This window comes from Marmota monax, unplaced genomic scaffold (genome assembly GCF_021218885.2).
Source record: "Marmota monax isolate L192 unplaced genomic scaffold, Marmota_monax_Labrador192_F-V1.1 WCK01_AAM20220418_F8-fsc00299, whole genome shotgun sequence".
In the NCBI taxonomy this organism is placed as follows: Eukaryota; Metazoa; Chordata; class Mammalia; order Rodentia; family Sciuridae; genus Marmota; species Marmota monax.
This window is the reverse complement of record NW_026694371.1, coordinates 189,867-201,070: the sequence shown is the minus strand read 5'-3', so window position 1 is coordinate 201,070 and position 11,204 is coordinate 189,867.

Below are 11,204 nucleotides of genomic sequence, written 5' to 3'. Positions count from 1 at the left end.
TTTATTGCCAGAAATCAATGAGAACTCCACAAGAACTCAACAGGAACTCCGTGAGAACTCAAAAGTAGCAGGCACCCAAGGTAGCAGAAGCCGCCTTATTGCCAGACAGCAGAGGTTTATATACACAACTGAATACACAGCTTGTTTCAATTTAGCATCATCCAGTTACAGCAATCAGTCATTATCTTAATAATTATACACAACTTAATTATCATCATCTTAATGGCTTCTCAACCACTCCATCTGGCAAAATGCCAGGTGCCATCTTGATTGGTTGTGGCTCTCAACAATCTACCACTGAGCTACAACAGTGTCACCCTTGCCAGAAATAAGGTTGCAAGGGGATGCAAATATCTCAATCAGGCAAAGGCAGTATCTAATTGGCATCACATTCTGGAGCTAAAAATCATAGAACAGGGTTCCTTTCAAATGTGCTATGCCAACTTTTTACTAGATGTGGTTTATTTACTATTTTCACTAATTCCAGGAAACCCCTTTGAAATCACAAATTTTATTTACCTTCCAGTCCTCAGAGGGTCATGTTCTTCTCATGTAGAACCTCAGCACCACATAAAAATAAATAAATAAATGAAAGGTATTGTGTCCATCTAAAAAAAAAACTAACACCAGAAAACTGGGCACACAGGTGCAAGCCTATAATCCCAGCTGCTCGGGAGATAGAGGCAGTAGAATCATAAGTTCAAGGCCAACTTCAGCAACTGAGACCCTGCCCCAAAATAAAAAGGGCTGGGGATGTTATTCAGTGGCAGAGCATCCCTGAGTTCAATCCCTGCCACTGCAAAAAAGCAAAAGAAAGTGACAAAAAAAGTAACACTTAGGATTTTCTCTCATGAATTTTTCCACAGATTTCAACAAAGTAAGGTACCTCAGACATTAGTTTCTCCTAGTTCCTTTTTTTCTTAATCTTTATTTATTTATTTTTATGTGGTGCTAAGGATTGAACCTAATTCCTCATATGTGTGAGGGAAGCACTCTACCACTGAGCTACAGAACACTTTTCTGTGCCTCAATATCATTATGTCTCAGGGAGGAACCAATTTAAATCACAATCTTCAAAGAACCATATTTTATGTATAAAAATTTTAAAATATGGCAAAAGAAATAATTAAATCACATGCAGAGAGTAAATGAGAAAAAGAAGTAATGAAGAAAGAGTAGAAAGATCAATAAATAAACAACAGAAAAAATAGAGAAAATAGAGAAAAATAAACTAATTAAATGCTGGTTCTTGGGCTGTGGTATAACTCAGTAGTACAGTGTGTGCTTACCATGTATAAGGCCCTGGCTTGATCCCAAGAACAAAAACAAAAACAAAAACATAAGAAACACTGGTTCTTTGAGAAGACAGAAAAAAGTGGAAACCTCCAGTTGGGCTAATGAGGGAAAAAAAGAGAGAATATACATATTACTAATATCAGGAAAGAAAAGATGATATCACCATAGTTTGTAGAGATATGAAAAGGACATATGCCGATAAATCCATCAACCTAAATGAAGAGAACAAATTTCTAGAAACATACCACCAAACTCACCTACAATGAAAACGTGAATTGAATAGTCACAGGTTTATATTTAAGAGAATTTGTAACTTGAAAATCTTCCCTTAAATTTTTTTTCAGATCCAGATAGCTTCACTGGAAAATTTCAACAAACATGGTGGGAAAAAAAATTAGACCAATTCTATAAGAAAACTAAAGAGGAGGGAATACTTCCTAACTTATTCTGAGGCCAGCATTAACCTGCTATCAAAGCCAGACAATGAATTACAAGAGGTGGTGATACCCTTCATGAACACAGGTGCAAAATCCTATAAAAAATTGTGTGTGGGGGGGGTGTAAAAAGGGATAGAATCCATGGCTTCACACATGCTAAGCTAATGCTCTAATGTGGCTAGGCTAATGCTACATCCTCAGTCCTTTTTATTTTGATACAGGGTCTCACTGAGTTACCCAGCCTCGCCTTGAACTTGTGACCCTCCTGCCTCAGAGTACCTGGGATTATAAGTGTATGCCACTACATCCAGTTCTCAAGCAAACTTTTAATGAATTAATTATAATAATACATAAAATAAATAATACCTCATGACTAAATGAGATTTAAGCTAATATTGCAAAGCTGGTTTGCCATTCAAAACAATGCACATCATTATTTTATCAAACAAATAATAACAATCCAATACCCATTCTTAGTTCAAAAACAACAACAAAAACCTTAGGAATAGAACAGTCTCATTCTGATAAAAGGAATCAAAAAAAAAAAAAAAAAACCTACAGTTCACAGCACACATAATAAAAAAAAAAAAAAAGATTGAACGTTTTTATTTTAATATAAGGAACAAGACAATGATGACCACTCCCATCATTTCTATCCAACAATATACCAGAGATTCTGCTTAGGTTAATAATGCAAGAAAAAAATTGACATTCAAGTGAAAAAGGCAGAATTCAAACTATATTTTTAAATGATTAGATTATCTATATAGAAAATCCAATGAAATATACCCCCAAAAAAACTACTGCTAGAAGGTGAGTTTGGCAAAGCTGCATGATACAAGAGCTAGATACAAAACTGAATTGTTCTATGCTAGTAATGAAAAATTTTTTATTGAACTTTTTAAACATACTATAATAACACCAAAAATGTCAAATATTTAAGACAAATTTGAAAGGGATATGCAAGACTTCTACTTTAAAAGATTGCTGAGAGAAATTAAAGAAAATCTAAACAAATGGGAAGAAATAACATGTTCTTTTGTTGCAAGACTCAATGATGTTAAGAAGTCAATTCTCTCCAAGTTGATTCATAGATCCAATATCTCAGAATCCCAGCAGGCTGTTTTGTATAAACAGGTAAGCTGATTATAAACTCCCAATGCATATGCAAAGGACCCAGAACAGTCCAAAGAACTTTGCAAAAGAAAAAATCTGGAAGAAAAACACTATTACAAAGGTAAAGTAATTCAGACAATGTGGTACTGATATAAAGATAAACAAGCAGATCATGCTACAAAATAGACCCATGTACACAGAAAACTGATTTTAGCAATGGTACAAAGGCAATTCAGCAAAGAGTCAATGTTCATTTTTAACAAATGGTGCTGGAAGTAAATACCCATATACAAAAACTTATGAATTTTGACACCTGCCTTGCACCACATACAGAAATTAACTCAAAATGGATCATATACATAAGTGTAAAACCTAAAACAATAAACCTCCTCAAGGAAACAGGAGCTAACTTCTGTGACTCAGGGTTAGGCAAAGAGTTCTTAGATATGATACCAAAAGTGCATTAAAAAACAATTCGTAAATTGAATTTCATCAAAATTAAGAATAACTGTTCTTTGAAAGACACTGCTAGATGAATGTAAAACATGTCAGACTGGGACAAAATATCATAAATATGATAAAGATTTATCCAGAATATATAAAGAATGTATCCAGAATATATAAAGAACACTTAAAACTTAAGAAATAAAAAAATACCCCCCAAAATAATAGCATACAAGATTTGATACTTTACCAAGGAATGGCAAATAAGCACGTGAAAATATGCTCAACATCATCATCAGCCAATAGGAAAATGCAAATTAATATCACAATGAGGGGCTAGGGTTGTGACTCAGTGGCACAGCACTTGCTTTTCACATATGAGGCACTGAGTTCAATCCTCAGGACTGCATAAAAATAAATAAATGAAATAAAGATATTGTGTACATCTACAACTAAAAAAAAATTAAAAAATACAATGAGGTAATACTATGTATCTATTAGAGGAATAAAATTTAAAAAGACTACCACAGTAAGTATTTAAGATAGAGACTTGGGGCAACTGATTCCTCTTTCACTGCTGGTAGGAATATAAAGGGAAACAACAACTTGGAAAACAGTTTGGCAGATTTAAAAATTAAAAATACCCTACCACATGATCTACTCATCTCACTTCTGGGTATTTACCAAAGAGAAAAGAGAGCCTAAGTCCACACAAAGATCTGGAATAAAGTTGTTCAGATGGATTTAGTTCTAAGAGGCAATTGCTGGAAACACCCAAATGGCCATCAATGATGAATAGGTACATCCATACAATGGAATACTTTGAACACTTAAAAGAATAAACTACTGATACAATCAGAAACAGAGACAAATCTCAAAATAATTACACTGAGTGAAAGAGCAAAAAAAAAAAAAAAAAGAGTACATGTGATATAATTCCATTTACATAAAAACCTAGAATAAGCAAACTAACCTAGAGTGACAGCAGATCAGTAGGTTGGTGGTTGCCCGGAGAATGGGACAGAGGACAATGAGGAGAGAAAAACAAAGAAATTTAGGGTGGTGATGGATCTTTTCATTCTCCTTATTGAGATGATGGATTTTTGGGTGTGCACATGTGTCAAAACTGATTAAATCATACATTAAACATGAAGTTTATTGGATGTCAATTATACCTCAATAAAACTGTCTTCAAAAAGAGCTACCTGAATTATATAATATCAATTTTAAATTGTCCCTTTTCCATTAGCATACCAAAAACTTTCATTGTAGCAAACTTATTCATGTAACTGCTTCAAATACACCTTTCCCTTTGACATTTACTCTATATAAACAGGACTGTAAAAGTAAATTACTGGGCTATGGATGTGGCTCAAGTTGTAACGTGTTCACCTGGCATGCATGGGGTGCTAGCTTTGAAGCTTTGATCCTCAGCACAACATAAAAATAAAATAAAGATGTTGTATCCACCAAAAACTAAAAAATAAATATTTATTAAAAAATTCTCTCTCTCTCTCTCAAAAAAAAAAAAAAAAACCTAAATTCCTATTGGATAGAAAAGTTAACAAATTGATCTCCATGGATTGCACAGTTGTCTGTTTACTGGCTTCAAATGAAGACTGAAAATTTAGCTACACTACCACTACTGAAGGCTCAGTCACTGAATACTGTAAACACTATGTTTGCAAGCTGCCCTAAAGGAATTCGTTAATTCAAATAAATGTTTACTGCACATGTGCTCTCTGTATGTCATGGTTGAAAGGGCTGGATTTTATGCAGAATGGACAGTACCAAATTACAAAGTTATTCCATGTCTCTTTTGGAATAATTTGTAAGGTTTAGCAACACTTAAATCACATGATGAAAGAATAGCAATGGAAAGAGGCCATAGACAGCCAAGAACAGTGACTCTTGTAATTAAAGGTTAAAATAATAAATTTCAATGATAACATGACTGAAGAACTGTATACTAACAGCTTAGAATTCCAAAATGACAAGTATCTCTCATATCTTAAGTGAACTCAGAACAAAGATTAAAAATTACTTGCACACACAGCAAGTATGGAGTCTGCCAGCTCTAAGTAGTTGTTCTGGCTTAGAAATATAAAAGAATGTGAAAAGACAGACACCAAATGATTTTTTTAAAATACCAATAACAAATAGGAAGTTTTAAGTAAATTCTCTAACAGGTGGTATCAAAGATAATACTCTGTAACAGCATATTCTGAACTCAGCTAACTGGACCAAGAATGGAAATTACTATATCTTATAGAAGATACAAGCTTAATTATTCATCACAAATAAAACCATCCATAGCTGTGTCATAATATACAAGAACTTTTACAGTGTAGCAAGGGCATCCATTTGAAAATCTTCCACTATCTTTTTCCCTTACAATGATACTACACTTTAAGGTTGTTTCTCTAAAAGAACCCAACATCTGCTCCATTTGTGTACAATGAATTGAAGCATTTTCTTCTGTCATGTATAACTGATTGCAACTCATGAATAATTTTAAAAAAGAACCCAGGAACTAATACCGGGTACCCAAAAATCTATAAAAATTTCTTGTTAGTGGTAACTGTGGATGGTATGTGCTTCAGATTCCCTTAAAAACTTAGTCTTCTTCTAAATTTGTTCAAGTTCTTCAAAACTGTCATGTTTTGTTTTCTCAAAGGTACAATTTTGCTAAATAAGCTTTTAATAAATTTTGAATGACACGATTTCTCTACACGTGTTTCAAACACATCATACCCAAATTCATATCTACATTAAACACTACTAATCCTGAGTGTTCAGTAACCATGGAATCCAGACCATGAGTTCTGCAAGCACAATATCCAAGTATTCTCATCTTCACTGAGAAGCAATATCCACTAAACAAAAGATGAAGACAACCATAATATTCAGTTATTGCATCTTCTATTTATTGATTTTTGGAGTTTAACAAATGAAAATGGTTTGCTTTAATTAAATTGGTTAAAAAAAGCAAAGACATTTAACCACTTATAATTAAAATTATGAAATGTTACATCTCACCTCTGATACTGATTGTAATTAAAATTGTGAAATAACACCTGCTACAGCTTGAGTTCCATTGAAGCTAAGAGCCAATTTATGGTTCCTCTTGACACCTCCACTGTCAATTACTGCCCTCCTGTTGCATTTTACTTTAAAGAAAAACACTGTTTTCTACATGTAATTTGCAATATGCTTGGCACTGTGCTTACCAGTTTATATGCAGCATCTCCGCTCATCTTCACAACAATGCTATGCTGGAGAATATTATAGACAGGTAGAGTGTCACTGATTTTAAATAACTTGTCCAAGGTCCCATTACTAATAGCACAGAGTATATCTTGAACCTTTTATCAAGAGGGCCCAAAATGGGACCATACCTGCCAGAGAATATGGATTCATCCCATCACAAGTACCTCCAAGTATAGTTATTTTTCTCTAATTCATTTTAATCTGACCATCTGCCTTTGCATGGAGAAGAAACAACATAGTAGCAGAGCTGGGTGTGTGCAACAATTTATCTTCCAAGTTTTGGCTCTCAGCTAGCCTTTATTGCCATATCTTGCAATTTCAGGCAAGATCAAGATCTCTTTATTAAAATGACATCTATGGAATGGCCTTACCAGCAGTGCTATTATTAATTCTGGCCATGTTTAAAGTGACTTTAAATATTCAAAATAATTCTGTTCTTAAGTTCAGCAGTGTTTATCACGTAAGCATATAATTTGTGTCAAGTTATAACAAATAAGATATATAAATGAGTAATTATCCTTCATTCCTCCAAACATGACTTTGTATTTCTTTAAAGAACCCAATTAAGTCAAATGTATGAAAGATGATATGTCATGAGCTTTGTAATGTTTTGAACAACCAATTAAAAATAAAGAAAGAAAGAAAGAAAGAAAGAAAGAAAGAAAGAAAGAAAGAAAGAAAGAAAAAGAAAAAGAAAACATAGAATAACGATTTATTTGTGGATCTGAGTATCAAACCCAAGGCCTCACACATGTGAAAAACCACAATGCTGGTTTTTTGAATGATGCTGTAGGAATAACAGTGTAGTGACAGCCCTGCCTTCCACTGTCCTCTGACAAAATTCCTATTTAACTGCTACACACAGTGATGTTTAATAGATAACATCCAAAAAAGAAGTTTACAGAAACTACATAACTTCTAACCTTTTAGAATTGCTGTAACTATTTTGTTCTCTTTGAAATGCAGAAAGAAATTTAAATTATGACTTCACTAACATAAGAGCAAGAACCAGTTAAACAGCATCTACTGTTCTTTGTCAATTAAGAAGATTGTTCAGCCAGATCGGTGGCACATGCCTGTAATCCCAGTGGCTTGTAAACCTGAAGCAGGAGGATTGCAAGTTCAAACCCAGCCTCAGCAATTTATTGAGGCTCTAAGCAACTTAACAAAACCCTGTCTCAAGAAAAGAAGGAAAAAGGGTTGGGGATGTGGCTCAGTGCTTGAGCACCCTGGGCTCAATTCTTGGTGTAAAAAAAAAAAAAAAGTCAGAAAATAGAAAAACAGAATAAGTTGCACTGTATAAAATGAATTTTAATTACTTTTTCTAGAGACCGATAAGGGTACCTCTGAAAATCCATGTTCTTTAATTTCAGCTCTGTAACAGATTTTAAAAGTGATAAAATGTGAGGTTCTAGGACCTTGGTTCAAAAAATTTTCATGTAGTTATTTAACTGCATACAAAATTCAGATTCATGATTTTGATCTCATCATTAAAATCTGAAATGTACTGTTTTTCATACTGAGTAGCTTTGTTAAACTTTAGATCACACAAAGTGTCTATTTTATATTTCTTCAAACTCTAACTGAAAGAACAAGCATTAATCTACAATTCAAGCAAAAGTTAATCTGAGTTATTTTAAATAATCAATTATAGCAATATATCTTACAGTAATTTCAAAAGCTGAGATGCTATAACTTAATTTGAATTCTTAGAAATGTCTATTACAACTTGCTAAAAGACACTGCTGAATCTGAAAGTTTTTGGCAAAAAAAAGTAAAATTTTTTAAAAGGCTCACATCTACTACAGGGAATAGGAAGATTTGAGACAATAAACACAAATGTTAAAAACACATTGGTGGGCTGGGGTTGTGGCTCAGCAATAGAGCACTCCCCTAACACATATGAGGCCCTGGGTTCAATCTTCAGCACAGCATGAAAATAAATAAAGGTATTGTGTCCAACTACAACTAAAAAATAAATAAATATTTAAAAACTGGTCTTCAATATTTCAGGGTTCTACATGCATGGATTTGACCAACTGCAGATAGAAAATATTTGGAAAAAACATGCTTTTGTTCTGAACATTTACAGACTTTTTGGAGGGTCATTATTCCCTAAGTAATACAATATCACAATTATTTACACCATATTTATACTATATTAGATACTGTAGTAATCTAGAGATGATGGAGAGTACTTGGAACAATGAGTATAAGTTACATGCAAATATTACATCATTTTATATAAGAGAGTTTAACATCTGCAGATTTTGGTGTCCACAGGGCGTTGTGAAGCCAATTTCCCATATACACCAAGGGAAAAACCAATATGCAACTCACTATGATATTGTGTTATATGGTAGGGTGGTAGGACAAAAATATTTAGCCTCTAAGTTAATACAACTGTATTTTTACCTTACATTTTCAAAAGCAACAAACAGCCTTTCCCAAGTAGAAGAGTAATATTACTAATTTATATAAACACAAATATGTATTTTCTGAAATTGAAATAATAAAAATTATGGCATGCCCAAGCTAACAATACTTTGGCTTTACTGAATATAGAGTGGAGATAAAATTAGAAGCACAGTCATCTCAAAATTAGAGTAAAAATATCAAAGTTGAATTCCATTCTAGACTGGTATTCCAATAACTATTAAGAGATAGGAATCAGGAGTCAGATTTAAAGATGCCAAAATCTGAAATCTGTAATCATTTTATTTTTAAAGAAGAAATGGAAATACATTAACTTCTGCTACTCAGAATACACAATCTTGATATCAACTGAATTCTTACTTTTAAGGTGAACTTTCAGTCCTTTCCATTCACAAATAAGGCCTGATTTATTAAGTTCCCTGCTTTGTATTTCTAGAGTTGATAAAAGCACATTTTCTTAGTACAATATGTATTGTTCCAAGTGTTTTATAAACATCTTCTGTGAGAGTTTACATGAGTGATCTGAAATCATTTCCAAGATTTTACCCTATGAGTCAGTTATTCTTAAAAGGAAATAGTTTCTCTGCCTTTATCACTTACATTTGCCCTATTTATCACAAGTCTGATTCTAATCTGACTCTCTCTCTCTCTCTCACACACACACACACAAAATCACTGGCAGGATTGTCAACAGACAATTACTGGCATTAAATTCTAGGCAGGGCAAAAAGGAAAAAAAAGAAAACAGGAACAATTTTGTTACTTAGACATGAAAATTACAGATTCACATAATAGCTGAACTTTCATAAAAGTCTTTTAGCCAATAAGAATAAATCTCAAGACTCATCAACCACCTAGCTCTACATGGGGCTCCTAAATCTACCTTTCCTGATCAAATAATCCATCCTGGCCTGCTATGCATGGCCACCTGTATGCATTCATTCACAGATGTGCCAAGTATAGTAATGCTAGGCTCTGGAAACTCATAGCAAAGAAAATAACCTGTCCCTAGAGTGGCTTTTATTAGTGAAGGAAGTCAAGTGAATAGTCACAGGAATGTTACATCTGGACAGTCACATCCCAAACTAAGCTGGTCTAAAAGTGAACTCTGTTTACTTCCTGCATTCTAGTCTACTCACTTGTGAACCTTGTTCTTGGACAGAAACACTGTCATCACAGGCTACCCAGGCAACAAACTTCTGAGGCATTCTCAACCTTTTGCTTCAGATCTTAACAACTGCCCAAGTCAGCTTGAATTACCAAAGAGGAACAGATGGCTCTGCTCCACAATGCTTCCCCAATTCTGGGAATGCTATTGAAGATGGCAGGGAGCTCCCAGCAAAACTTCTGCCTGAGCAGGGGGCAAAAATCTCAAGCCTAAGAGTGATCTTGGGGGCTGGGGTTGTGGCTCAGTGGTAGAACATTTGCCTAGCATGTGTGAAGCACCAGGTTTGATTCTCAGAACCACATAAAAATAAACAAAGTTCATCAACAACTAAAAAATATAATATAAGTTAAAAAATAATGCTCTTGGGATTTTAAAAAGCACAGCTGGGAGGAGACCCTCTTTCCTCCCTCTTGTGGAAGAGCCTGAGGATGGCCCTTGCTCTGTCACTTTTAACCCCAAGGTCCTAAAATCATGCTGACTTCTGTGGCATTTCATTCTTTTGAAACCTCTTCAGAAGTCTTCCTTCTTTAGTAAGCCTCCTTTTAACTTATGATGGTTGACTGCAGCCAAGCATCCAGACTTGCACCTTCTAAAATTTTCCAGTCTGTGTATCCATCTCTACCATCAGTACCCTAGCTCAGGTCCTCATTGGCTCTCATCTGGACTAGTCCAACAGCCCCACAATTCTCTTATTTCTAGTCCTCACACCCAGCATCTGTGCTACAATAACAAAAAAAAAAAAAAAAAAAAAACACGTTCCCCACACACACCAAAACACATCAATAGCTCTCCATTATTAAAGATAGATCTAAATTCCTTAACAGGACTCACTCCACCCTCTATTCACAATCTTCCCTCCAACCAAACAGCTTTTCCTCCTTGACTCACACTGTAGCTCTGACTACCCAGAACTGCTTGGGTTTGGGTTGGAACTCAGATACACGAACACACCACACTGAATTAATTAGTAAATAGGAAGTCCCCATTCTTGAAATCCTGAAGAAATCAAAGAAAAGTGGCTTTCTTCAGGCTTACTT